The sequence below is a fragment of the Lissotriton vulgaris genome, unplaced genomic scaffold (assembly GCF_964263255.1).
Source record: "Lissotriton vulgaris unplaced genomic scaffold, aLisVul1.2 SCAFFOLD_2072, whole genome shotgun sequence".
Lineage (NCBI taxonomy): Eukaryota > Metazoa > Chordata > Amphibia > Caudata > Salamandridae > Lissotriton > Lissotriton vulgaris.
In genome coordinates this window covers 327,751-353,985 of record NW_028244743.1, presented here as the reverse complement: position 1 = coordinate 353,985, position 26,235 = coordinate 327,751, and the positions used below count along the sequence as shown (strand labels likewise).

The 26,235-nt window shown below is 45.3% G+C and overlaps 25 non-coding genes across 25 annotated transcripts; 13 read left to right on the top strand and 12 right to left on the bottom strand.

The window, feature by feature from the left end:
- Positions 1 to 857: 857 nt before the first annotated feature.
- TRNAR-ACG (transfer RNA arginine (anticodon ACG)) lies at positions 858 to 930 on the bottom strand. The gene has a single exon. It is a non-coding gene; the product is annotated as a tRNA-Arg (tRNA).
- Positions 931 to 1,644: 714 nt separating this feature from the next.
- On the top strand, positions 1,645 to 1,751 carry LOC147667056 (U6 spliceosomal RNA). The gene has a single exon (XR_015304578.1). It is a non-coding gene; the product is annotated as a U6 spliceosomal RNA (small nuclear RNA).
- A 1,010-nt stretch (positions 1,752 to 2,761) lies between these two features.
- On the bottom strand, positions 2,762 to 2,834 carry TRNAR-ACG (transfer RNA arginine (anticodon ACG)). The gene has a single exon. It is a non-coding gene; the product is annotated as a tRNA-Arg (tRNA).
- A 714-nt stretch (positions 2,835 to 3,548) lies between these two features.
- On the top strand, positions 3,549 to 3,655 carry LOC147667054 (U6 spliceosomal RNA). The gene has a single exon (XR_015304689.1). It is a non-coding gene; the product is annotated as a U6 spliceosomal RNA (small nuclear RNA).
- A 1,010-nt stretch (positions 3,656 to 4,665) lies between these two features.
- TRNAR-ACG (transfer RNA arginine (anticodon ACG)) lies at positions 4,666 to 4,738 on the bottom strand. Its single transcript has one exon. It is a non-coding gene; the product is annotated as a tRNA-Arg (tRNA).
- A 714-nt stretch (positions 4,739 to 5,452) lies between these two features.
- On the top strand, positions 5,453 to 5,559 carry LOC147667052 (U6 spliceosomal RNA). Its single transcript, XR_015304668.1, has one exon. It is a non-coding gene; the product is annotated as a U6 spliceosomal RNA (small nuclear RNA).
- Positions 5,560 to 6,569: 1,010 nt separating this feature from the next.
- On the bottom strand, positions 6,570 to 6,642 carry TRNAR-ACG (transfer RNA arginine (anticodon ACG)). Its single transcript has one exon. It is a non-coding gene; the product is annotated as a tRNA-Arg (tRNA).
- A 714-nt stretch (positions 6,643 to 7,356) lies between these two features.
- Positions 7,357 to 7,463, top strand: LOC147667050 (U6 spliceosomal RNA). Its single transcript, XR_015304577.1, has one exon. It is a non-coding gene; the product is annotated as a U6 spliceosomal RNA (small nuclear RNA).
- Positions 7,464 to 8,473: 1,010 nt separating this feature from the next.
- Positions 8,474 to 8,546, bottom strand: TRNAR-ACG (transfer RNA arginine (anticodon ACG)). Its single transcript has one exon. It is a non-coding gene; the product is annotated as a tRNA-Arg (tRNA).
- Positions 8,547 to 9,260: 714 nt separating this feature from the next.
- On the top strand, positions 9,261 to 9,367 carry LOC147667048 (U6 spliceosomal RNA). Its single transcript, XR_015304688.1, has one exon. It is a non-coding gene; the product is annotated as a U6 spliceosomal RNA (small nuclear RNA).
- Positions 9,368 to 10,377: 1,010 nt separating this feature from the next.
- Positions 10,378 to 10,450, bottom strand: TRNAR-ACG (transfer RNA arginine (anticodon ACG)). Its single transcript has one exon. It is a non-coding gene; the product is annotated as a tRNA-Arg (tRNA).
- A 714-nt stretch (positions 10,451 to 11,164) lies between these two features.
- LOC147667046 (U6 spliceosomal RNA) lies at positions 11,165 to 11,271 on the top strand. The gene has a single exon (XR_015304576.1). It is a non-coding gene; the product is annotated as a U6 spliceosomal RNA (small nuclear RNA).
- Positions 11,272 to 12,281: 1,010 nt separating this feature from the next.
- TRNAR-ACG (transfer RNA arginine (anticodon ACG)) lies at positions 12,282 to 12,354 on the bottom strand. The gene has a single exon. It is a non-coding gene; the product is annotated as a tRNA-Arg (tRNA).
- Positions 12,355 to 13,068: 714 nt separating this feature from the next.
- On the top strand, positions 13,069 to 13,175 carry LOC147667044 (U6 spliceosomal RNA). Its single transcript, XR_015304575.1, has one exon. It is a non-coding gene; the product is annotated as a U6 spliceosomal RNA (small nuclear RNA).
- Positions 13,176 to 14,185: 1,010 nt separating this feature from the next.
- On the bottom strand, positions 14,186 to 14,258 carry TRNAR-ACG (transfer RNA arginine (anticodon ACG)). The gene has a single exon. It is a non-coding gene; the product is annotated as a tRNA-Arg (tRNA).
- Positions 14,259 to 14,972: 714 nt separating this feature from the next.
- Positions 14,973 to 15,079, top strand: LOC147667042 (U6 spliceosomal RNA). Its single transcript, XR_015304574.1, has one exon. It is a non-coding gene; the product is annotated as a U6 spliceosomal RNA (small nuclear RNA).
- Positions 15,080 to 16,099: 1,020 nt separating this feature from the next.
- TRNAR-ACG (transfer RNA arginine (anticodon ACG)) lies at positions 16,100 to 16,172 on the bottom strand. The gene has a single exon. It is a non-coding gene; the product is annotated as a tRNA-Arg (tRNA).
- Positions 16,173 to 16,886: 714 nt separating this feature from the next.
- On the top strand, positions 16,887 to 16,993 carry LOC147667040 (U6 spliceosomal RNA). Its single transcript, XR_015304573.1, has one exon. It is a non-coding gene; the product is annotated as a U6 spliceosomal RNA (small nuclear RNA).
- A 1,020-nt stretch (positions 16,994 to 18,013) lies between these two features.
- TRNAR-ACG (transfer RNA arginine (anticodon ACG)) lies at positions 18,014 to 18,086 on the bottom strand. Its single transcript has one exon. It is a non-coding gene; the product is annotated as a tRNA-Arg (tRNA).
- A 714-nt stretch (positions 18,087 to 18,800) lies between these two features.
- On the top strand, positions 18,801 to 18,907 carry LOC147667038 (U6 spliceosomal RNA). Its single transcript, XR_015304572.1, has one exon. It is a non-coding gene; the product is annotated as a U6 spliceosomal RNA (small nuclear RNA).
- A 1,796-nt stretch (positions 18,908 to 20,703) lies between these two features.
- On the top strand, positions 20,704 to 20,810 carry LOC147667037 (U6 spliceosomal RNA). Its single transcript, XR_015304571.1, has one exon. It is a non-coding gene; the product is annotated as a U6 spliceosomal RNA (small nuclear RNA).
- A 1,797-nt stretch (positions 20,811 to 22,607) lies between these two features.
- On the top strand, positions 22,608 to 22,714 carry LOC147667036 (U6 spliceosomal RNA). The gene has a single exon (XR_015304569.1). It is a non-coding gene; the product is annotated as a U6 spliceosomal RNA (small nuclear RNA).
- A 1,020-nt stretch (positions 22,715 to 23,734) lies between these two features.
- Positions 23,735 to 23,807, bottom strand: TRNAR-ACG (transfer RNA arginine (anticodon ACG)). Its single transcript has one exon. It is a non-coding gene; the product is annotated as a tRNA-Arg (tRNA).
- A 714-nt stretch (positions 23,808 to 24,521) lies between these two features.
- Positions 24,522 to 24,628, top strand: LOC147667034 (U6 spliceosomal RNA). Its single transcript, XR_015304568.1, has one exon. It is a non-coding gene; the product is annotated as a U6 spliceosomal RNA (small nuclear RNA).
- Positions 24,629 to 25,648: 1,020 nt separating this feature from the next.
- TRNAR-ACG (transfer RNA arginine (anticodon ACG)) lies at positions 25,649 to 25,721 on the bottom strand. Its single transcript has one exon. It is a non-coding gene; the product is annotated as a tRNA-Arg (tRNA).
- Positions 25,722 to 26,235: the final 514 nt, after the last annotated feature.

The window sequence follows — 26,235 nt, the reverse complement described above, 5'->3', positions numbered from 1 at the left end:
GTTCAGCTGCATTTAGCAAGGAAGCCTGCAGGACTTCTGGGACTTTTCTTTCTCTTTTTTAGCCTCACTGTCATTATTCTTCACCACCCCCAAATCTATACTGCTGCAGTGTTGTGTTGCTTTGTGGGAAGCAGGACAAAGAGAAGGGCAGGGCCTATGCAAATGAAGGCCTCAGGGATGTCTGGGAGTGCCTTTTTAGCAGTATTGTTAAAGTCCACCTTGCAACCGGATTGGTCGGGTAAGCTGAAAAACACCATGCCAGATTGGGCACCAGGTCTCTAGGCGCTTGGAGGACATATTGGGTCTACATCCCTCAGTTTCTGAGGTCCAAGAAATGTTCACCCTCTACCCTAATAGAGAGGTCTTGGCCGATCGTGGCTGAGAAGGGAAGAAGGTTGCAGCGCAAGATGCTTATGGTCCTTCTCTAATAATGGACCAACTTTCTCTCTCTCCTTACCTGTGGTTCTGCCTGGCTACTGGGGCTACCAGTTGTAAGCCTGCAGCCCACAGGGAGTTGGTTTGTTCCTCTCACACATGTAAATGGGTAAGCATTCAAGTGCACACACCTGCCTACGTCCACAGACCCTCGCGCACACACACTTTTGTCAACAAGTTTTTTCGCAATTAAGAGTATCAGGGACCCATGTTGAAATACAAAAGCAGCACACCACGTGACGGCCATCACATAGAGTCCAGCAGCAAATGGGAAACGTTTAACTAGCTGTGGTCCTATTACTTGCGCTCTACCGTGGAACAACTGCTGGATGAGTCCTGCTGGAGAATATTGAACCTACAACAAGTCTGAGGTAAATAAAAATTCCACAGGAATATAATCAAACAGGGACCTACAACCCTTCCGAGCCAGATAGGAGTCGAACCTACAATCTTCTGATCCGTAGTCAGACGCGTTATCCATTGCGCCACTGGCCCTATGTAGACTTACGCATCCTTTTGTCCTTAAGTGGGCTAGAAAGTGTGTGTATGTGTGTGTGAAGGCACAAGGAAACCCATCTGACCTCCTGGAAGTCTGTTCTGTGAGGTTTTCCCAAGTTTTACAAAGGACTTTAGGAGAAGGAAGCACCTAAAAGCTAGGCGAAATGGTCCTAGATCCAAGGAAATCTTTTAGATCAGGCTCAGTTTCTTAAATAGTTTGCATTAACATAATCAGTTCCAGGTCTGTGTGGGGCTGAGCTTGGGAACTCCTTAGTAAGTAGGCGTTTACAACAATAAGGGGTTTAATATTACAACACAGGTGAACATTCAGACACATTATCATAAGCTCACCTTGTCCAGGGACCCAAGCATGCTGCCTTTCCACTCTCAGAGCCCTTCACCTAACCTACTGTGCAGCTGTTTCACCTTTAATATCACTGTTCCACAGGCAGCGTGACGTCACAATGCTCCTTGTCTGTAGCCCGAACCAGGAGCCTTTGCAAACCTGGTATAATCTACATACTTACGGTGTGTTTAGTCTTGGACCACAAATGCAGTGAAGAATAATGGATTGCTACTCTTCATACATTTTTGACCATTGGCTCAGATTTGAATGCGTACTGGCCATCTGAGCATCTCTGCCAGGCCACCCTATGTCTAGAGACTGTAGATTTAGAGAGTTTATAAACATTGTCAGTTCATCAATAAAGTGTGCTCGCTTCGGCAGCACATATACTAAAATTGGAACGATACAGAGAAGATTAGCATGGCCCCTGCGCAAGGATGACACGCAAATTCGTGAAGCGTTCCATATTTTTAACAGCTTTTAGGAGAGAAATCTTTTTTGTTTTCAAGACTAATTGAAAAAATAAAGCAGGTCCCAGTGCTGTCCCCGTAATATGTATTTTTCAATTAGTCTCTCCTCAACATTTTTAATGTATTTGCTTTGCAGTAAAGAAGGTGCGCTCTATGTTCAGCTGCATTTAGCAAGGAAGCCTGCAGGACTTCTGGGACTTTTCTTTCTCTTTTTTAGCCTCACTGTCATTATTCTTCACCACCCCCAAATCTATACTGCTGCAGTGTTGTGTTGCTTTGTGGGAAGCAGAACAAAGAGAAGGGCAGGGCCTATGCAAATGAAGGCCTCAGGGATGTCTGGGAGTGCCTTTTTAGCAGTATTGTTAAAGTCCACCTTGCAACCGGATTGGTCGGGTAAGCTGAAAAACACCATGCCAGATTGGGCACCAGGTCTCTAGGCGCTTGGAGGACATATTGGGTCTACATCCCTCAGTTTCTGAGGTCCAAGAAATGTTCACCCTCTACCCTAATAGAGAGGTCTTGGCCGATCGTGGCTGAGAGGGGAAGAAGGTAGCAGTGCAAGATGCTTATGGTCCTTCTCTAATAATGGACCAACTTTCTCTCTCTCCTTACCTGTGGTTCTGCCTGGCTACTGGGGCTACCAGTTGTAAGCCTGCAGCCCACAGGGAGTTGGTTTGTTCCTCTCACACATGTAAATGGGTAAGCATTCAAGTGCACACACCTGCCTACGTCCACAGACCCTCGCGCACACACACTTTTGTCAACAAGCTTTTTCGCAATTAAGAGTATCAGGGACCCATGTTGAAATACAAAAGCAGCACACCACGTGACGGCCATCACATAGAGTCCAGCAGCAAATGGGAAACGTTTAACTAGCTGTGGTTCTATTACTTGCGCTCTACCGTGGAACAACTGCTGGATGAGTCCTGCTGGAGAATATTGAACCTACAACAAGTCTGAGGTAAATAAAAATTCCACAGGAATATAATCAAACAGGGACCTACAACCCTTCCGAGCCAGATAGGAGTCGAACCTACAATCTTCTGATCCGTAGTCAGACGCGTTATCCATTGCGCCACTGGCCCTATGTAGACTTACGCATCCTTTTGTCCTTAAGTGGGCTAGAAAGTGTGTGTATGTGTGTGTGAAGGCACAAGGAAACCCATCTGACCTCCTGGAAGTCTGTTCTGTGAGGTTTTCCCAAGTTTTACAAAGGACTTTAGGAGAAGGAAGCACCTAAAAGCTAGGCGAAATGGTCCTAGATCCAAGGAAATCTTTTAGATCAGGCTCAGTTTCTTAAATAGTTTGCATTAACATAATCAGTTCCAGGTCTGTGTGGGGCTGAGCTTGGGAACTCCTTAGTAAGTAGGCATTTACAACAATAAGGGGTTTAATATTACAACACAGGTGAACATTCAGACACATTATCATAAGCTCACCTTGTCCAGGGACCCAAGCATGCTGCCTTTCCACTCTCAGAGCCCTTCACCTAACCTACTGTGCAGCTGTTTCACCTTTAATATCACTGTTCCACAGGCAGCGTGACGTCACAATGCTCCTTGTCTGTAGCCCGAACCAGGAGCCTTTGCAAACCTGGTATAATCTACATACTTACGGTGTGTTTAGTCTTGGACCACAAATGCAGTGAAGAATAATGGATTGCTACTCTTCATACATTTTTGACCATTGGCTCAGATTTGAATGCGTACTGGCCATCTGAGCATCTCTGCCAGGCCACCCTATGTCTAGAGACTGTAGATTTAGAGAGTTTATAAACATTGTCAGTTCATCAATAAAGTGTGCTCGCTTCGGCAGCACATATACTAAAATTGAAACGATACAGAGAAGATTAGCATGGCCCCTGCGCAAGAATGATACGCAAATTCGTGAAGCGTTCCATATTTTTAACAGCTTTTAGGAGAGAAATCTTTTTTTTTTTCAAGACTAATTGAAAAAATAAAGCAGGTCCCAGTGCTGTCCCCGTAATATGTATTTTTCAATTAGTCTCTCCTCAACATTTTTAATGTATTTGCTTTGCAGTAAAGAAGGTGCGCTCTATGTTCAGCTGCATTTAGCAAGGAAGCCTGCAGGACTTCTGGGACTTTTCTTTCTCTTTTTTAGCCTCACTGTCATTATTCTTCACCACCCCCAAATCTATACTGCTGCAGTGTTGTGTTGCTTTGTGGGAAGCAGGACAAAGAGAAGGGCAGGGCCTATGCAAATGAAGGCCTCAGGGATGTCTGGGAGTGCCTTTTTAGCAGTATTGTTAAAGTCCACCTTGCAACCGGATTGGTCGGGTAAGCTGAAAAACACCATGCCAGATTGGGCACCAGGTCTCTAGGCGCTTGGAGGACATATTGGGTCTACATCCCTCAGTTTCTGAGGTCCAAGAAATGTTCACCCTCTACCCTAATAGAGAGGTCTTGTCCGATCGTGGCTGAGAAGGGAAGAAGGTTGCAGCGCAAGATGCTTATGGTCCTTCTCTAATAATGGACCAACTTTCTCTCTCTCCTTACCTGTGGTTCTGCCTGGCTACTGGGGCTACCAGTTGTAAGCCTGCAGCCCACAGGGAGTTGGTTTGTTCCTCTCACACATGTAAATGGGTAAGCATTCAAGTGCACACACCTGCCTACGTCCACAGACCCTCGCGCACACACACTTTTGTCAACAAGCTTTTTCGCAATTAAGAGTATCAGGGACCCATGTTGAAGTACAAAAGCAGCACACCACGTGACGGCCATCACATAGAGTCCAGCAGCAAATGGGAAACGTTTAACTAGCTGTGGTCCTATTACTTGCGCTCTACCGTGGAACAACTGCTGGATGAGTCCTGCTGGAGAATATTGAACCTACAACAAGTCTGAGGTAAATAAAAATTCCACAGGAATATAATCAAACAGGGACCTACAACCCTTCCGAGCCAGATAGGAGTCGAACCTACAATCTTCTGATCCGTAGTCAGACGCGTTATCCATTGCGCCACTGGCCCTATGTAGACTTACGCATCCTTTTGTCCTTAAGTGGGCTAGAAAGTGTGTGTATGTGTGTGTGAAGGCACAAGGAAACCCATCTGACCTCCTGGAAGTCTGTTCTGTGAGGTTTTCCCAAGTTTTACAAAGGACTTTAGGAGAAGGAAGCACCTAAAAGCTAGGCGAAATGGTCCTAGATCCAAGGAAATCTTTTAGATCAGGCTCAGTTTCTTAAATAGTTTGCATTAACATAATCAGTTCCAGGTCTGTGTGGGGCTGAGCTTGGGAACTCCTTAGTAAGTAGGCGTTTACAACAATAAGGGGTTTAATATTACAACACAGGTGAACATTCAGACACATTATCATAAGCTCACCTTGTCCAGGGACCCAAGCATGCTGCCTTTCCACTCTCAGAGCCCTTCACCTAACCTACTGTGCAGCTGTTTCACCTTTAATATCACTGTTCCACAGGCAGCGTGACGTCACAATGCTCCTTGTCTGTAGCCCGAACCAGGAGCCTTTGCAAACCTGGTATAATCTACATACTTACGGTGTGTTTAGTCTTGGACCACAAATGCAGTGAAGAATAATGGATTGCTACTCTTCATACATTTTTGACCATTGGCTCAGATTTGAATGCGTACTGGCCATCTGAGCATCTCTGCCAGGCCACCCTATGTCTAGAGACTGTAGATTTAGAGAGTTTATAAACATTGTCAGTTCATCAATAAAGTGTGGTCGCTTCGGCAGCACATATACTAAAATTGGAACGATACAGAGAAGATTAGCATGGCCCCTGCGCAAGGATGACACGCAAATTCGTGAAGCGTTCCATATTTTTAACAGCTTTTAGGAGAGAAATCTTTTTTGTTTTCAAGACTAATTGAAAAAATAAAGCAGGTCCCAGTGCTGTCCCCGTAATATGTATTTTTCAATTAGTCTCTCCTCAACATTTTTAATGTATTTGCTTTGCAGTAAAGAAGGTGCGCTCTATGTTCAGCTGCATTTAGCAAGGAAGCCTGCAGGACTTCTGGGACTTTTCTTTCTCTTTTTTAGCCTCACTGTCATTATTCTTCACCACCCCCAAATCTATACTGCTGCAGTGTTGTGTTGCTTTGTGGGAAGCAGGACAAAGAGAAGGGCAGGGCCTATGCAAATGAAGGCCTCAGGGATGTCTGGGAGTGCCTTTTTAGCAGTATTGTTAAAGTCCACCTTGCAACCGGATTGGTCGGGTAAGCTGAAAAACACCATGCCAGATTGGGCACCAGGTCTCTAGGCGCTTGGAGGACATATTGGGTCTACATCCCTCAGTTTCTGAGGTCCAAGAAATGTTCACCCTCTACCCTAATAGAGAGGTCTTGGCCGATCGTGGCTGAGAAGGGAAGAAGGTTGCAGCGCAAGATGCTTATGGTCCTTCTCTAATAATGGACCAACTTTCTCTCTCTCCTTACCTGTGGTTCTGCCTGGCTACTGGGGCTACCAGTTGTAAGCCTGCAGCCCACAGGGAGTTGGTTTGTTCCTCTCACACATGTAAATGGGTAAGCATTCAAGTGCACACACCTGCCTACGTCCACAGACCCTCGCGCACACACACTTTTGTCAACAAGTTTTTTCGCAATTAAGAGTATCAGGGACCCATGTTGAAATACAAAAGCAGCACACCACGTGACGGCCATCACATAGAGTCCAGCAGCAAATGGGAAACGTTTAACTAGCTGTGGTCCTATTACTTGCGCTCTACCGTGGAACAACTGCTGGATGAGTCCTGCTGGAGAATATTGAACCTACAACAAGTCTGAGGTAAATAAAAATTCCACAGGAATATAATCAAACAGGGACCTACAACCCTTCCGAGCCAGATAGGAGTCGAACCTACAATCTTCTGATCCGTAGTCAGACGCGTTATCCATTGCGCCACTGGCCCTATGTAGACTTACGCATCCTTTTGTCCTTAAGTGGGCTAGAAAGTGTGTGTATGTGTGTGTGAAGGCACAAGGAAACCCATCTGACCTCCTGGAAGTCTGTTCTGTGAGGTTTTCCCAAGTTTTACAAAGGACTTTAGGAGAAGGAAGCACCTAAAAGCTAGGCGAAATGGTCCTAGATCCAAGGAAATCTTTTAGATCAGGCTCAGTTTCTTAAATAGTTTGCATTAACATAATCAGTTCCAGGTCTGTGTGGGGCTGAGCTTGGGAACTCCTTAGTAAGTAGGCGTTTACAACAATAAGGGGTTTAATATTACAACACAGGTGAACATTCAGACACATTATCATAAGCTCACCTTGTCCAGGGACCCAAGCATGCTGCCTTTCCACTCTCAGAGCCCTTCACCTAACCTACTGTGCAGCTGTTTCACCTTTAATATCACTGTTCCACAGGCAGCGTGACGTCACAATGCTCCTTGTCTGTAGCCCGAACCAGGAGCCTTTGCAAACCTGGTATAATCTACATACTTACGGTGTGTTTAGTCTTGGACCACAAATGCAGTGAAGAATAATGGATTGCTACTCTTCATACATTTTTGACCATTGGCTCAGATTTGAATGCGTACTGGCCATCTGAGCATCTCTGCCAGGCCACCCTATGTCTAGAGACTGTAGATTTAGAGAGTTTATAAACATTGTCAGTTCATCAATAAAGTGTGCTCGCTTCGGCAGCACATATACTAAAATTGGAACGATACAGAGAAGATTAGCATGGCCCCTGCGCAAGGATGACACGCAAATTCGTGAAGCGTTCCATATTTTTAACAGCTTTTAGGAGAGAAATCTTTTTTGTTTTCAAGACTAATTGAAAAAATAAAGCAGGTCCCAGTGCTGTCCCCGTAATATGTATTTTTCAATTAGTCTCTCCTCAACATTTTTAATGTATTTGCTTTGCAGTAAAGAAGGTGCGCTCTATGTTCAGCTGCATTTAGCAAGGAAGCCTGCAGGACTTCTGGGACTTTTCTTTCTCTTTTTTAGCCTCACTGTCATTATTCTTCACCACCCCCAAATCTATACTGCTGCAGTGTTGTGTTGCTTTGTGGGAAGCAGAACAAAGAGAAGGGCAGGGCCTATGCAAATGAAGGCCTCAGGGATGTCTGGGAGTGCCTTTTTAGCAGTATTGTTAAAGTCCACCTTGCAACCGGATTGGTCGGGTAAGCTGAAAAACACCATGCCAGATTGGGCACCAGGTCTCTAGGCGCTTGGAGGACATATTGGGTCTACATCCCTCAGTTTCTGAGGTCCAAGAAATGTTCACCCTCTACCCTAATAGAGAGGTCTTGGCCGATCGTGGCTGAGAGGGGAAGAAGGTAGCAGTGCAAGATGCTTATGGTCCTTCTCTAATAATGGACCAACTTTCTCTCTCTCCTTACCTGTGGTTCTGCCTGGCTACTGGGGCTACCAGTTGTAAGCCTGCAGCCCACAGGGAGTTGGTTTGTTCCTCTCACACATGTAAATGGGTAAGCATTCAAGTGCACACACCTGCCTACGTCCACAGACCCTCGCGCACACACACTTTTGTCAACAAGCTTTTTCGCAATTAAGAGTATCAGGGACCCATGTTGAAATACAAAAGCAGCACACCACGTGACGGCCATCACATAGAGTCCAGCAGCAAATGGGAAACGTTTAACTAGCTGTGGTTCTATTACTTGCGCTCTACCGTGGAACAACTGCTGGATGAGTCCTGCTGGAGAATATTGAACCTACAACAAGTCTGAGGTAAATAAAAATTCCACAGGAATATAATCAAACAGGGACCTACAACCCTTCCGAGCCAGATAGGAGTCGAACCTACAATCTTCTGATCCGTAGTCAGACGCGTTATCCATTGCGCCACTGGCCCTATGTAGACTTACGCATCCTTTTGTCCTTAAGTGGGCTAGAAAGTGTGTGTATGTGTGTGTGAAGGCACAAGGAAACCCATCTGACCTCCTGGAAGTCTGTTCTGTGAGGTTTTCCCAAGTTTTACAAAGGACTTTAGGAGAAGGAAGCACCTAAAAGCTAGGCGAAATGGTCCTAGATCCAAGGAAATCTTTTAGATCAGGCTCAGTTTCTTAAATAGTTTGCATTAACATAATCAGTTCCAGGTCTGTGTGGGGCTGAGCTTGGGAACTCCTTAGTAAGTAGGCATTTACAACAATAAGGGGTTTAATATTACAACACAGGTGAACATTCAGACACATTATCATAAGCTCACCTTGTCCAGGGACCCAAGCATGCTGCCTTTCCACTCTCAGAGCCCTTCACCTAACCTACTGTGCAGCTGTTTCACCTTTAATATCACTGTTCCACAGGCAGCGTGACGTCACAATGCTCCTTGTCTGTAGCCCGAACCAGGAGCCTTTGCAAACCTGGTATAATCTACATACTTACGGTGTGTTTAGTCTTGGACCACAAATGCAGTGAAGAATAATGGATTGCTACTCTTCATACATTTTTGACCATTGGCTCAGATTTGAATGCGTACTGGCCATCTGAGCATCTCTGCCAGGCCACCCTATGTCTAGAGACTGTAGATTTAGAGAGTTTATAAACATTGTCAGTTCATCAATAAAGTGTGCTCGCTTCGGCAGCACATATACTAAAATTGAAACGATACAGAGAAGATTAGCATGGCCCCTGCGCAAGAATGATACGCAAATTCGTGAAGCGTTCCATATTTTTAACAGCTTTTAGGAGAGAAATCTTTTTTTTTTTCAAGACTAATTGAAAAAATAAAGCAGGTCCCAGTGCTGTCCCCGTAATATGTATTTTTCAATTAGTCTCTCCTCAACATTTTTAATGTATTTGCTTTGCAGTAAAGAAGGTGCGCTCTATGTTCAGCTGCATTTAGCAAGGAAGCCTGCAGGACTTCTGGGACTTTTCTTTCTCTTTTTTAGCCTCACTGTCATTATTCTTCACCACCCCCAAATCTATACTGCTGCAGTGTTGTGTTGCTTTGTGGGAAGCAGGACAAAGAGAAGGGCAGGGCCTATGCAAATGAAGGCCTCAGGGATGTCTGGGAGTGCCTTTTTAGCAGTATTGTTAAAGTCCACCTTGCAACCGGATTGGTCGGGTAAGCTGAAAAACACCATGCCAGATTGGGCACCAGGTCTCTAGGCGCTTGGAGGACATATTGGGTCTACATCCCTCAGTTTCTGAGGTCCAAGAAATGTTCACCCTCTACCCTAATAGAGAGGTCTTGTCCGATCGTGGCTGAGAAGGGAAGAAGGTTGCAGCGCAAGATGCTTATGGTCCTTCTCTAATAATGGACCAACTTTCTCTCTCTCCTTACCTGTGGTTCTGCCTGGCTACTGGGGCTACCAGTTGTAAGCCTGCAGCCCACAGGGAGTTGGTTTGTTCCTCTCACACATGTAAATGGGTAAGCATTCAAGTGCACACACCTGCCTACGTCCACAGACCCTCGCGCACACACACTTTTGTCAACAAGCTTTTTCGCAATTAAGAGTATCAGGGACCCATGTTGAAATACAAAAGCAGCACACCACGTGACGGCCATCACATAGAGTCCAGCAGCAAATGGGAAACGTTTAACTAGCTGTGGTCCTATTACTTGCGCTCTACCGTGGAACAACTGCTGGATGAGTCCTGCTGGAGAATATTGAACCTACAACAAGTCTGAGGTAAATAAAAATTCCACAGGAATATAATCAAACAGGGACCTACAACCCTTCCGAGCCAGATAGGAGTCGAACCTACAATCTTCTGATCCGTAGTCAGACGCGTTATCCATTGCGCCACTGGCCCTATGTAGACTTACGCATCCTTTTGTCCTTAAGTGGGCTAGAAAGTGTGTGTATGTGTGTGTGAAGGCACAAGGAAACCCATCTGACCTCCTGGAAGTCTGTTCTGTGAGGTTTTCCCAAGTTTTACAAAGGACTTTAGGAGAAGGAAGCACCTAAAAGCTAGGCGAAATGGTCCTAGATCCAAGGAAATCTTTTAGATCAGGCTCAGTTTCTTAAATAGTTTGCATTAACATAATCAGTTCCAGGTCTGTGTGGGGCTGAGCTTGGGAACTCCTTAGTAAGTAGGCGTTTACAACAATAAGGGGTTTAATATTACAACACAGGTGAACATTCAGACACATTATCATAAGCTCACCTTGTACAGGGACCCAAGCATGCTGCCTTTCCACTCTCAGAGCCCTTCACCTAACCTACTGTGCAGCTGTTTCACCTTTAATATCACTGTTCCACAGGCAGCGTGACGTCACAATGCTCCTTGTCTGTAGCCCGAACCAGGAGCCTTTGCAAACCTGGTATAATCTACATACTTACGGTGTGTTTAGTCTTGGACCACAAATGCAGTGAAGAATAATGGATTGCTACTCTTCATACATTTTTGACCATTGGCTCAGATTTGAATGCGTAGTGGCCATCTGAGCATCTCTGCCAGGCCACCCTATGTCTAGAGACTGTAGATTTAGAGAGTTTATAAACATTGTCAGTTCATCAATAAAGTGTGCTCGCTTCGGCAGCACATATACTAAAATTGGAACGATACAGAGAAGATTAGCATGGCCCCTGCGCAAGGATGACACGCAAATTCGTGAAGCGTTCCATATTTTTAACAGCTTTCAGGAGAGAAATCTTTTTTGTTTTCAAGACTAATTGAAAAAATAAAGCAGGTCCCAGTGCTGTCCCCGTAATATGTATTTTTCAATTAGTCTCTCCTCAACATTTTTAATGTATTTGCTTTGCAGTAAAGAAGGTGCGCTCTATGTTCAGCTGCATTTAGCAAGGAAGCCTGCAGGACTTCTGGGACTTTTCTTTCTCTTTTTTAGCCTCACTGTCATTATTCTTCACCACCCCCAAATCTATACTGCTGCAGTGTTGTGTTGCTTTGTGGGAAGCAGGACAAAGAGAAGGGCAGGGCCTATGCAAATGAAGGCCTCAGGGATGTCTGGGAGTGCCTTTTTAGCAGTATTGTTAAAGTCCACCTTGCAACCGGATTGGTCGGGTAAGCTGAAAAACACCATGCCAGATTGGGCACCAGGTGTCTAGGCGCTTGGAGGACATATTGGGTCTACATCCCTCAGTTTCTGAGGTCCAAGAAATGTTCACCCTCTACCCTAATAGAGAGGTCTTGGCCGATCGTGGCTGAGAGGGGAAGAAGGTAGCAGTGCAAGATGCTTATGGTCCTTCTCTAATAATGGACCAACTTTCTCTCTCTCCTTACCTGTGGTTCTGCCTGGCTACTGGGGCTACCAGTTGTAAGCCTGCAGCCCACAGGGAGTTGGTTTGTTCCTCTCACACATGTAAATGGGTAAGCATTCAAGTGCACACACCTGCCTACGTCCACAGACCCTCGCGCACACACACTTTTGTCAACAAGCTTTTTTGCAATTAAGAGTATCAGGGACCCATGTTGAAATACAAAAGCAGCACACCACGTGACGGCCATCACATAGAGTCCAGCAGCAAATGGGAAACGTTTAACTAGCTGTGGTCCTATTACTTGCGCTCTACCGTGGAACAACTGCTGGATGAGTCCTGCTGGAGAATATTGAACCTACAACAAGTCTGAGGTAAATAAAAATTCCACAGGAATATAATCAAACAGGGACCTACAACCCTTCCGAGCCAGATAGGAGTCGAACCTACAATCTTCTGATCCGTAGTCAGACGCGTTATCCATTGCGCCACTGGCCCTATGTAGACTTACGCATCCTTTTGTCCTTAAGTGGGCTAGAAAGTGTGTGTATGTGTGTGTGAAGGCACAAGGAAACCCATCTGACCTCCTGGAAGTCTGTTCTGTGAGGTTTTCCCAAGTTTTACAAAGGACTTTAGGAGAAGGAAGCACCTAAAAGCTAGGCGAAATGGTCCTAGATCCAAGGAAATCTTTTAGATCAGGCTCAGTTTCTTAAATAGTTTGCATTAACATAATCAGTTCCAGGTCTGTGTGGGGCTGAGCTTGGGAACTCCTTAGTAAGTAGGCGTTTACAACAATAAGGGGTTTAATATTACAACACAGGTGAACATTCAGACACATTATCATAAGCTCACCTTGTCCAGGGACCCAAGCATGCTGCCTTTCCACTCTCAGAGCCCTTCACCTAACCTACTGTGCAGCTGTTTCACCTTTAATATCACTGTTCCACAGGCAGCGTGACGTCACAATGCTCCTTGTCTGTAGCCCGAACCAGGAGCCTTTGCAAACCTGGTATAATCTACATACTTACGGTGTGTTTAGTCTTGGACCACAAATGCAGTGAAGAATAATGGATTGCTACTCTTCATACATTTTTGACCATTGGCTCAGATTTGAATGCGTACTGGCCATCTGAGCATCTCTGCCAGGCCACCCTATGTCTAGAGACTGTAGATTTAGAGAGTTTATAAACATTGTCAGTTCATCAATAAAGTGTGCTCGCTTCGGCAGCACATATACTAAAATTGGAACGATACAGAGAAGATTAGCATGGCCCCTGCGCAAGGATGACACGCAAATTCGTGAAGCGTTCCATATTTTTAACAGCTTTTAGGAGAGAAATCTTTTTTGTTTTCAAGACTAATTGAAAAAATAAAGCATGTCCCAGTGCTGTCCCCGTAATATGTATTTTTCAATTAGTCTCTCCTCAACATTTTTAATGTATTTGCTTTGCAGTAAAGAAGGTGCGCTCTATGTTCAGCTGCATTTAGCAAGGAAGCCTGCAGGACTTCTGGGACTTTTCTTTCTCTTTTTTAGCCTCACTGTCATTATTCTTCACCACCCCCAAATCTATACTGCTGCAGTGTTGTGTTGCTTTGTGGGAAGCAGGACAAAGAGAAGGGCAGGGCCTATGCAAATGAAGGCCTCAGGGATGTCTGGGAGTGCCTTTTTAGCAGTATTGTTAAAGTCCACCTTGCAACCGGATTGGTCGGGTAAGCTGAAAAACACCATGCCAGATTGGGCACCAGGTCTCTAGGCGCTTGGAGGACATATTGGGTCTACATCCCTCAGTTTCTGAGGTCCAAGAAATGTTCACCCTCTACCCTAATAGAGAGGTCTTGGCCGATCGTGGCTGAGAAGGGAAGAAGGTTGCAGCGCAAGATGCTTATGGTCCTTCTCTAATAATGGACCAACTTTCTCTCTCTCCTTACCTGTGGTTCTGCCTGGCTACTGGGGCTACCAGTTGTAAGTCTGCAGCCCACAGGGAGTTGGTTTGTTCCTCTCACACATGTAAATGGGTAAGCATTCAAGTGCACACACCTGCCTACGTCCACAGACCCTCGCGCACACACACTTTTGTCAACAAGCTTTTTCGCAATTAAGAGTATCAGGGACCCATGTTGAAATACAAAAGCAGCACACCACGTGACGGCCATCACATAGAGTCCAGCAGCAAATGGGAAACGTTTAACTAGCTGTGGTCCTATTACTTGCGCTCTACCGTGGAACAACTGCTGGATGAGTCCTGCTGGAGAATATTGAACCTACAACAAGTCTGAGGTAAATAAAAATTCCACAGGAATATAATCAAACAGGGACCTACAACCCTTCCGAGCCAGATAGGAGTCGAACCTACAATCTTCTGATCCGTAGTCAGACGCGTTATCCATTGCGCCACTGGCCCTATGTAGACTTACGCATCCTTTTGTCCTTAAGTGGGCTAGAAAGTGTGTGTATGTGTGTGTGAAGGCACAAGGAAACCCATCTGACCTCCTGGAAGTCTGTTTTGTGAGGTTTTCCCAAGTTTTACAAAGGACTTTAGGAGAAGGAAGCACCTAAAAGCTAGGCGAAATGGTCCTAGATCCAAGGAAATCTTTTAGATCAGGCTCAGTTTCTTAAATAGTTTGCATTAACATAATCAGTTCCAGGTCTGTGTGGGGCTGAGCTTGGGAACTCCTTAGTAAGTAGGCGTTTACAACAATAAGGGGTTTAATATTACAACACAGGTGAACATTCAGACACATTATCATAAGCTCACCTTGTCCAGGGACCCAAGCATGCTGCCTTTCCACTCTCAGAGCCCTTCACCTAACCTACTGTGCAGCTGTTTCACCTTTAATATCACTGTTCCACAGGCAGCGTGACGTCACAATGCTCCTTGTCTGTAGCCCGAACCAGGAGCCTTTGCAAACCTGGTATAATCTACATACTTACGGTGTGTTTAGTCTTGGACCACAAATGCAGTGAAGAATAATGGATTGCTACTCTTCATACATTTTTGACCATTGGCTCAGATTTGAATGCGTACTGGCCATCTGAGCATCTCTGCCAGGCCACCCTATGTCTAGAGACTGTAGATTTAGAGAGTTTATAAACTTTGTCAGTTCATCAATAAAGTGTGCTCGCTTCGGCAGCACATATACTAAAATTGGAACGATACAGAGAAGATTAGCATGGCCCCTGCGCAAGGATGACACGCAAATTCGTGAAGCGTTCCATATTTTTAACAGCTTTCAGGAGAGAAATCTTTTTTGTTTTCAAGACTAATTGAAAAAATAAAGCAGGTCCCAGTGCTGTCCCCGTAATATGTATTTTTCAATTAGTCTCTCCTCAACATTTTTAATGTATTTGCTTTGCAGTAAAGAAGGTGCGCTCTATGTTCAGCTGCATTTAGCAAGGAAGCCTGCAGGACTTCTGGGACTTTTCTTTCTCTTTTTTAGCCTCACTGTCATTATTCTTCACCACCCCCAAATCTATACTGCTGCAGTGTTGTGTTGCTTTGTGGGAAGCAGGACAAAGAGAAGGGCAGGGCCTATGCAAATGAAGGCCTCAGGGATGTCTGGGAGTGCCTTTTTAGCAGTATTGTTAAAGTCCACCTTGCAACCGGATTGGTCGGGTAAGCTGAAAAACACCATGCCAGATTGGGCACCAGGTGTCTAGGCGCTTGGAGGACATATTGGGTCTACATCCCTCAGTTTCTGAGGTCCAAGAAATGTTCACCCTCTACCCTAATAGAGAGGTCTTGGCCGATCGTGGCTGATCGTGGCTGAGAGGGGAAGAAGGTAGCAGTGCAAGATGCTTATGGTCCTTCTCTAATAATGGACCAACTTTCTCTCTCTCCTTACCTGTGGTTCTGCCTGGCTACTGGGGCTACCAGTTGTAAGCCTGCAGCCCACAGGGAGTTGGTTTGTTCCTCTCACACATGTAAATGGGTAAGCATTCAAGTGCACACACCTGCCTACGTCCACAGACCCTCGCGCACACACACTTTTGTCAACAAGCTTTTTCGCAATTAAGAGTATCAGGGACCCATGTTGAAATACAAAAGCAGCACACCACGTGACGGCCATCACATAGAGTCCAGCAGCAAATGGGAAACGTTTAACTAGCTGTGGTCCTATTACTTGCGCTCTACCGTGGAACAACTGCTGGATGAGTCCTGCTGGAGAATATTGAACCTACAACAAGTCTGAGGTAAATAAAAATTCCACAGGAATATAATCAAACAGGGACCTACAACCCTTCCGAGCCAGATAGGAGTCGAACCTACAATCTTCTGATCCGTAGTCAGACGCGTTATCCATTGCGCCACTGGCCCTATGTAGACTTACGCATCCTTTTGTCCTTAAGTGGGCTAGAAAGTGTGTGTATGTGTGTGTGAAGGCACAAGGAAACCCATCTGACCTCCTGGAAGTCTGTTCTGTGAGGTTTTCCCAAGTTTTACAAAGGACTTTAGGAGAAGGAAGCACCTAAAAGCTAGGCGAAATGGTCCTAGATCCAAGGAAATCTTTTAGATCAGGCTCAGTTTCTTAAATAGTTTGCATTAACATAATCAGTTCCAGGTCTGTGTGGGGCTGAGCTTGGGAACTCCTTAGTAAGTAGGCGTTTACAACAATAAGGGGTTTAATATTACAACACAGGTGAACATTCAGACACATTATCATAAGCTCACCTTGTCCAGGGACCCAAGCATGCTGCCTTTCCACTCTCAGAGCCCTTCACCTAACCTACTGTGCAGCTGTTTCACCTTTAATATCACTGTTCCACAGGCAGCGTGACGTCACAATGCTCCTTGTCTGTAGCCCGAACCAGGAGCCTTTGCAAACCTGGTATAATCTACATACTTACGGTGTGTTTAGTCTTGGACCACAAATGCAGTGAAGAATAATGGATTGCTACTCTTCATACATTTTTTACCATTGGCTCAGATTTGAATGCGTACTGGCCATCTGAGCATCTCTGCCAGGCCACCCTATGTCTAGAGACTGTAGATTTAGAGAGTTTATAAACATTGTCAGTTCATCAATAAAGTGTGCTCGCTTCGGCAGCACATATACTAAAATTGGAACGATACAGAGAAGATTAGCATGGCCCCTGCGCAAGGATGACACGCAAATTCGTGAAGCGTTCCATATTTTTAACAGCTTTCAGGAGAGAAATCTTTTTTGTTTTCAAGACTAATTGAAAAAATAAAGCAGGTCCCAGTGCTGTCCCCGTAATATGTATTTTTCAATTAGTCTCTCCTCAACATTTTTAATGTATTTGCTTTGCAGTAAAGAAGGTGCGCTCTATGTTCAGCTGCATTTAGCAAGGAAGCCTGCAGGACTTCTGGGACTTTTCTTTCTCTTTTTTAGCCTCACTGTCATTATTCTTCACCACCCCCAAATCTATACTGCTGCAGTGTTGTGTTGCTTTGTGGGAAGCAGGACAAAGAGAAGGGCAGGGCCTATGCAAATGAAGGCCTCAGGGATGTCTGGGAGTGCCTTTTTAGCAGTATTGTTAAAGTCCACCTTGCAACCGGATTGGTCGGGTAAGCTGAAAAACACCATGCCAGATTGGGCACCAGGTGTCTAGGCGCTTGGAGGACATATTGGGTCTACATCCCTCAGTTTCTGAGGTCCAAGAAATGTTCACCCTCTACCCTAATAGAGAGGTCTTGGCCGATCGTGGCTGATCGTGGCTGAGAGGGGAAGAAGGTAGCAGTGCAAGATGCTTATGGTCCTTCTCTAATAATGGACCAACTTTCTCTCTCTCCTTACCTGTGGTTCTGCCTGGCTACTGGGGCTACCAGTTGTAAGCCTGCAGCCCACAGGGAGTTGGTTTGTTCCTCTCACACATGTAAATGGGTAAGCATTCAAGTGCACACACCTGCCTACGTCCACAGACCCTCGCGCACACACACTTTTGTCAACAAGCTTTTTCGCAATTAAGAGTATCAGGGACCCATGTTGAAATACAAAAGCAGCACACCACGTGACGGCCATCACATAGAGTCCAGCAGCAAATGGGAAACGTTTAACTAGCTGTGGTCCTATTACTTGCGCTCTACCGTGGAACAACTGCTGGATGAGTCCTGCTGGAGAATATTGAACCTACAAAAAGTCTGAGGTAAATAAAAATTCCACAGGAATATAATCAAACGGGGACCTACAACCCTTCCGAGCCAGATAGGAGTCGAACCTACAATCTTCTGATCCGTAGTCAGACGCGTTATCCATTGCGCCACTGGCCCTATGTAGACTTACGCATCCTTTTGTCCTTAAGTGGGCTAGAAAGTGTGTGTATGTGTGTGTGAAGGCACAAGGAAACCCATCTGACCTCCTGGAAGTCTGTTCTGTGAGGTTTTCCCAAGTTTTACAAAGGACTTTAGGAGAAGGAAGCACCTAAAAGCTAGGCGAAATGGTCCTAGATCCAAGGAAATCTTTTAGATCAGGCTCAGTTTCTTAAATAGTTTGCATTAACATAATCAGTTCCAGGTCTGTGTGGGGCTGAGCTTGGGAACTCCTTAGTAAGTAGGCGTTTACAACAATAAGGGGTTTAATATTACAACACAGGTGAACATTCAGACACATTATCATAAGCTCACCTTGTCCAGGGACCCAAGCATGCTGCCTTTCCACTCTCAGAGCCCTTCACCTAACCTACTGTGCAGCTGTTTCACCTTTAATATCACTGTTCCACAGGCAGCGTGACGTCACAATGCTCCTTGTCTGTAGCCCGAACCAGGAGCCTTTGCAAACCTGGTATAATCTACATACTTACGGTGTGTTTAGTCTTGGACCACAAATGCAGTGAAGAATAATGGATTGCTACTCTTCATACATTTTTGACCATTGGCTCAGATTTGAATGCATACTGGCCATCTGAGCATCTCTGCCAGGCCACCCTATGTCTAGAGACTGTAGATTTAGAGAGTTTATAAACATTGTCAGTTCATCAATAAAGTGTGCTCGCTTCGGCAGCACATATACTAAAATTGGAACGATACAGAGAAGATTAGCATGGCCCCTGCGCAAGGATGACACGCAAATTCGTGAAGCGTTCCATATTTTTAACAGCTTTTAGGAGAGAAATCTTTTTTGTTTTCAAGACTAATTGAAAAAATAAAGCAGGTCCCAGTGCTGTCCCCGTAATATGTATTTTTCAATTAGTCTCTCCTCAACATTTTTAATGTATTTGCTTTGCAGTAAAGAAGGTGCGCTCTATGTTCAGCTGCATTTAGCAAGGAAGCCTGCAGGACTTCTGGGACTTTTCTTTCTCTTTTTTAGCCTCACTGTCATTATTCTTCACCACCCCCAAATCTATACTGCTGCAGTGTTGTGTTGCTTTGTGGGAAGCAGGACAAAGAGAAGGGCAGGGCCTATGCAAATGAAGGCCTCAGGGATGTCTGGGAGTGCCTTTTTAGCAGTATTGTTAAAGTCCACCTTGCAACCGGATTGGTCGGGTAAGCTGAAAAACACCATGCCAGATTGGGCACCAGGTCTCTAGGCGCTTGGAGGACATATTGGGTCTACATCCCTCAGTTTCTGAGGTCCAAGAAATGTTCACCCTCTACCCTAATAGAGAGGTCTTGGCCGATCGTGGCGAGAAGGGAAGAAGGTTGCAGCGCAAGATGCTTATGGTCCTTCTCTAATAATGGACCAACTTTCTCTCTCTCCTTACCTGTGGTTCTGCCTGGCTACTGGGGCTACCAGTTGTAAGCCTGCAGCCCACAGGGAGTTGGTTTGTTCCTCTCACACATGTAAATGGGTAAGCATTCAAGTGCACACACCTGCCTACGTCCACAGACCCTCGCGCACACACACTTTTGTCAACAAGCTTTTTCGCAATTAAGAGTATCAGGGACCCATGTTCAAATACAAAAGCAGCACACCACGTGACGGCCATCACATAGAGTCCAGCAGCAAATGGGAAACGTTTAACTAGCTGTGGTCCTATTACTCGTGCTCTACCGTGGAACAACTGCTGGATGAGTCCTGCTGGAGAATATTGAACCTACAACAAGTCTGAGGTAAATAAAAATTCCACAGGAATATAATCAAACAGGGACCTACAACCCTTCCGAGCCAGATAGGAGTCGAACCTACAATTTTCTGATCCGTAGTCAGACGCGTTATCCATTGCGCCACTGGCCCTATGTAGACTTACGCATCCTTTTGTCCTTAAGTGGGCTAGAAAGTGTGTGTATGTGTGTGTGAAGGCACAAGGAAACCCATCTGACCTCCTGGAAGTCTGTTCTGTGAGGTTTTCCCAAGTTTTACAAAGGACTTTAGGAGAAGGAAGCACCTAAAAGCTAGGCGAAATGGTCCTAGATCCAAGGAAATCTTTTAGATCAGGCTCAGTTTCTTAAATAGTTTGCATTAACATAATCAGTTCCAGGTCTGTGTGGGGCTGAGCTTGGGAACTCCTTAGTAAGTAGGCGTTTACAACAATAAGGGGTTTAATATTACAACACAGGTGAACATTCAGACACATTATCATAAGCTCACCTTGTCCAGGGACCCAAGCATGCTGCCTTTCCACTCTCAGAGCCCTTCACCTAACCTACTGTGCAGCTGTTTCACCTTTAATATCACTGTTCCACAGGCAGCGTGACGTCACAATGCTCCTTGTCTGTAGCCCGAACCAGGAGCCTTTGCAAACCTGGTATAATCTACATACTTACGGTGTGTTTAGTCTTGGACCACAAATGCAGTGAAGAATAATGGATTGCTACTCTTCATACATTTTTGACCATTGGCTCAGATTTGAATGCGTACTGGCCATCTGAGCATCTCTGCCAGGCCACCCTATGTCTAGAGACTGTAGATTTAGAGAGTTTATAAACATTGTCAGTTCATCAATAAAGTGTGCTCGCTTCGGCAGCACATATACTAAAATTGGAACGATACAGAGAAGATTAGCATGGCCCCTGCGCAAGGATGACACGCAAATTCGTGAAGCGTTCCATATTTTTAACAGCTTTTAGGAGAGAAATCTTTTTTGTTTTCAAGACTAATTGAAAAAATAAAGCAGGTCCCAGTGCTGTCCCAGTAATATGTATTTTTCAATTAGTCTCTCCTCAACATTTTTAATGTATTTGCTTTGCAGTAAAGAAGGTGCGCTCTATGTTCAGCTGCATTTAGCAAGGAAGCCTGCAGGACTTCTGGGACTTTTCTTTCTCTTTTTTAGCCTCACTGTCATTATTCTTCACCACCCCCAAATCTATACTGCTGCAGTGTTGTGTTGCTTTGTGGGAGGCAGGACAAAGAGAAGGGCAGGGCCTATGCAAATGAAGGCCTCAGGGATGTCTGGGAGTGCCTTTTTAGCAGTATTGTTAAAGTCCACCTTGCAACCGGATTGGTCGGGTAAGCTGAAAAACACCATGCCAGATTGGGCACCAGGTCTCTAGGCGCTTGGAGGACATATTGGGTCTACATCCCTCAGTTTCTGAGGTCCAAGAAATGTTCACCCTCTACCCTAATAGAAAGGTCTTGGCCGATCGTGGCTGAGAAGGGAAGAAGGTTGCAGCGCAAGATGCTTATGGTCCTTCTCTAATAATGGACCAACTTTCTCTCTCTCCTTACCTGTGGTTCTGCCTGGCTACTGGGGCTACCAGTTGTAAGCCTGCAGCCCACAGGGAGTTGGTTTGTTCCTCTCACACATGTAAATGGGTAAGCATTCGAGTGCACACACCTGCCTACGTCCACAGACCCTCGCGCACACACACTTTTGTCAACAAGCTTTTTCGCAATTAAGAGTATCAGGGACCCATGTTGAAATACAAAAGCAGCACACCACGTGACGGCCATCACATAGAGTCCAGCAGCAAATGGGAAACGTTTAACTAGCTGTGGTCCTATTACTTGCGCTCTACCGTGGAACAACTGCTGGATGAGTCCTGCTGGAGAATATTGAACCTACAACAAGTCTGAGGTAAATAAAAATTCCACAGGAATATAATCAAACAGGGACCTACAACCCTTCCGAGCCAGATAGGAGTCGAACCTACAATCTTCTGATCCGTAGTCAGACACGTTATCCATTGCGCCACTGGCCCTATGTAGACTTACGCATCCTTTTGTCCTTAAGTGGGCTAGAAAGTGTGTGTATGTGTGTGTGAAGGCACAAGGAAACCCATCTGACCTCCTGGAAGTCTGTTCTGTGAGGTTTTCCCAAGTTTTACAAAGGACTTTAGGAGAAGGAAGCACCTAAAAGCTAGGCGAAATGGTCCTAGATCCAAGGAAATCTTTTAGATCAGGCTCAGTTTCTTAAATAGTTTGCATTAACATAATCAGTTCCAGGTCTGTGTGGGGCTGAGCTTGGGAACTCCTTAGTAAGTAGGCGTTTACAACAATAAGGGGTTTAATATTACAACACAGGTGAACATTCAGACACATTATCATAAGCTCACCTTGTCCAGGGACCCAAGCATGCTGCCTTTCCACTCTCAGAGCCCTTCACCTAACCTACTGTGCAGCTGTTTCACCTTTAATATCACTGTTCCACAGGCAGCGTGACGTCACAATGCTCCTTGTCTGTAGCCCGAACCAGGAGCCTTTGCAAACCTGGTATAATCTACATACTTACGGTGTGTTTAGTCTTGGACCACAAATGCAGTGAAGAATAATGGATTGCTACTCTTCATACATTTTTGACCATTGGCTCAGATTTGAATGCGTACTGGCCATCTGAGCATCTCTGCCAGGCCACCCTATGTCTAGAGACTGTAGATTTAGAGAGTTTATAAACATTGTCAGTTCATCAATAAAGTGTGCTCGCTTCGGCAGCACATATACTAAAATTGGAACGATACAGAGAAGATTAGCATGGCCCCTGCGCAAGGATGACACGCAAATTCGTGAAGCGTTCCATATTTTTAACAGCTTTCAGGAGAGAAATCTTTTTTGTTTTCAAGACTAATTGAAAAAATAAAGCAGGTCCCAGTGCTGTCCCCGTAATATGTATTTTTCAATTAGTCTCTCCTCAACATTTTTAATGTATTTGCTTTGCAGTAAAGAAGGTGCGCTCTATGTTCAGCTGCATTTAGCAAGGAAGCCTGCAGGACTTCTGGGACTTTTCTTTCTCTTTTTTAGCCTCACTGTCATTATTCTTCACCACCCCCAAATCTATACTGCTGCAGTGTTGTGTTGCTTTGTGGGAAGCAGGACAAAGAGAAGGGCAGGGCCTATGCAAATGAAGGCCTCAGGGATGTCTGGGAGTGCCTTTTTAGCAGTATTGTTAAAGTCCACCTTGCAACCGGATTGGTCGGGTAAGCTGAAAAACACCATGCCAGATTGGGCACCAGGTGTCTAGGCGCTTGGAGGACATATTGGGTCTACATCCCTCAGTTTCTGAGGTCCAAGAAATGTTCACCCTCTACCCTAATAGAGAGGTCTTGGCCGATCGTGGCTGATCGTGGCTGAGAGGGGAAGAAGGTAGCAGTGCAAGATGCTTATGGTCCTTCTCTAATAATGGACCAACTTTCTCTCTCTCCTTACCTGTGGTTCTGCCTGGCTACTGGGGCTACCAGTTGTAAGCCTGCAGCCCACAGGGAGTTGGTTTGTTCCTCTCACACATGTAAATGGGTAAGCATTCAAGTGCACACACCTGCCTACGTCCACAGACCCTCGCGCACACACACTTTTGTCAACAAGCTTTTTCGCAATTAAGAGTATCAGGGACCCATGTTGAAATACAAAAGCAGCACACCACGTGACGGCCATCACATAGAGTCCAGCAGCAAATGGGAAACGTTTAACTAGCTGTGGTCCTATTACTTGCGCTCTACCGTGGAACAACTGCTGGATGAGTCCTGCTGGAGAATATTGAACCTACAACAAGTCTGAGGTAAATAAAAATTCCACAGGAATATAATCAAACAGGGACCTACAACCCTTCCGAGCCAGATAGGAGTCGAACCTACAATCTTCTGATCCGTAGTCAGACGCGTTATCCATTGCGCCACTGGCCCTATGTAGACTTACGCATCCTTTTGTCCTTAAGTGGGCTAGAAAGTGTGTGTATGTGTGTGTGAAGGCACAAGGAAACCCATCTGACCTCCTGGAAGTCTGTTCTGTGAGGTTTTCCCAAGTTTTACAAAGGACTTTAGGAGAAGGAAGCACCTAAAAGCTAGGCGAAATGGTCCTAGATCCAAGGAAATCTTTTAGATCAGGCTCAGTTTCTTAAATAGTTTGCATTAACATAATCAGTTCCAGGTCTGTGTGGGGCTGAGCTTGGGAACTCCTTAGTAAGTAGGCGTTTACAACAATAAGGGGTTTAATATTACAACACAGGTGAACATTCAGACACATTATCATAAGCTCACCTTGTCCAGGGACCCAAGCATGCTGCCTTTCCACTCTCAGAGCCCTTCACCTAACCTACTGTGCAGCTGTTTCACCTTTAATATCACTGTTCCACAGGCAGCGTGACGTCACAATGCTCCTTGTCTGTAGCCCGAACCAGGAGCCTTTGCAAACCTGGTATAATCTACATACTTACGGTGTGTTTAGTCTTGGACCACAAATGCAGTGAAGAATAATGGATTGCTACTCTTCATACATTTTTTACCATTGGCTCAGATTTGAATGCGTACTGGCCATCTGAGCATCTCTGCCAGGCCACCCTATGTCTAGAGACTGTAGATTTAGAGAGTTTATAAACATTGTCAGTTCATCAATAAAGTGTGCTCGCTTCGGCAGCACATATACTAAAATTGGAACGATACAGAGAAGATTAGCATGGCCCCTGCGCAAGGATGACACGCAAATTCGTGAAGCGTTCCATATTTTTAACAGCTTTCAGGAGAGAAATCTTTTTTGTTTTCAAGACTAATTGAAAAAATAAAGCAGGTCCCAGTGCTGTCCCCGTAATATGTATTTTTCAATTAGTCTCTCCTCAACATTTTTAATGTATTTGCTTTGCAGTAAAGAAGGTGCGCTCTATGTTCAGCTGCATTTAGCAAGGAAGCCTGCAGGACTTCTGGGACTTTTCTTTCTCTTTTTTAGCCTCACTGTCATTATTCTTCACCACCCCCAAATCTATACTGCTGCAGTGTTGTGTTGCTTTGTGGGAAGCAGGACAAAGAGAAGGGCAGGGCCTATGCAAATGAAGGCCTCAGGGATGTCTGGGAGTGCCTTTTTAGCAGTATTGTTAAAGTCCACCTTGCAACCGGATTGGTCGGGTAAGCTGAAAAACACCATGCCAGATTGGGCACCAGGTGTCTAGGCGCTTGGAGGACATATTGGGTCTACATCCCTCAGTTTCTGAGGTCCAAGAAATGTTCACCCTCTACCCTAATAGAGAGGTCTTGGCCGATCGTGGCTGATCGTGGCTGAGAGGGGAAGAAGGTAGCAGTGCAAGATGCTTATGGTCCTTCTCTAATAATGGACCAACTTTCTCTCTCTCCTTACCTGTGGTTCTGCCTGGCTACTGGGGCTACCAGTTGTAAGCCTGCAGCCCACAGGGAGTTGGTTTGTTCCTCTCACACATGTAAATGGGTAAGCATTCAAGTGCACACACCTGCCTACGTCCACAGACCCTCGCGCACACACACTTTTGTCAACAAGCTTTTTCGCAATTAAGAGTATCAGGGACCCATGTTGAAATACAAAAGCAGCACACCACGTGACGGCCATCACATAGAGTCCAGCAGCAAATGGGAAACGTTTAACTAGCTGTGGTCCTATTACTTGCGCTCTACCGTGGAACAACTGCTGGATGAGTCCTGCTGGAGAATATTGAACCTACAAAAAGTCTGAGGTAAATAAAAATTCCACAGGAATATAATCAAACGGGGACCTACAACCCTTCCGAGCCAGATAGGAGTCGAACCTACAATCTTCTGATCCGTAGTCAGACGCGTTATCCATTGCGCCACTGGCCCTATGTAGACTTACGCATCCTTTTGTCCTTAAGTGGGCTAGAAAGTGTGTGTATGTGTGTGTGAAGGCACAAGGAAACCCATCTGACCTCCTGGAAGTCTGTTCTGTGAGGTTTTCCCAAGTTTTACAAAGGACTTTAGGAGAAGGAAGCACCTAAAAGCTAGGCGAAATGGTCCTAGATCCAAGGAAATCTTTTAGATCAGGCTCAGTTTCTTAAATAGTTTGCATTAACATAATCAGTTCCAGGTCTGTGTGGGGCTGAGCTTGGGAACTCCTTAGTAAGTAGGCGTTTACAACAATAAGGGGTTTAATATTACAACACAGGTGAACATTCAGACACATTATCATAAGCTCACCTTGTCCAGGGACCCAAGCATGCTGCCTTTCCACTCTCAGAGCCCTTCACCTAACCTACTGTGCAGCTGTTTCACCTTTAATATCACTGTTCCACAGGCAGCGTGACGTCACAATGCTCCTTGTCTGTAGCCCGAACCAGGAGCCTTTGCAAACCTGGTA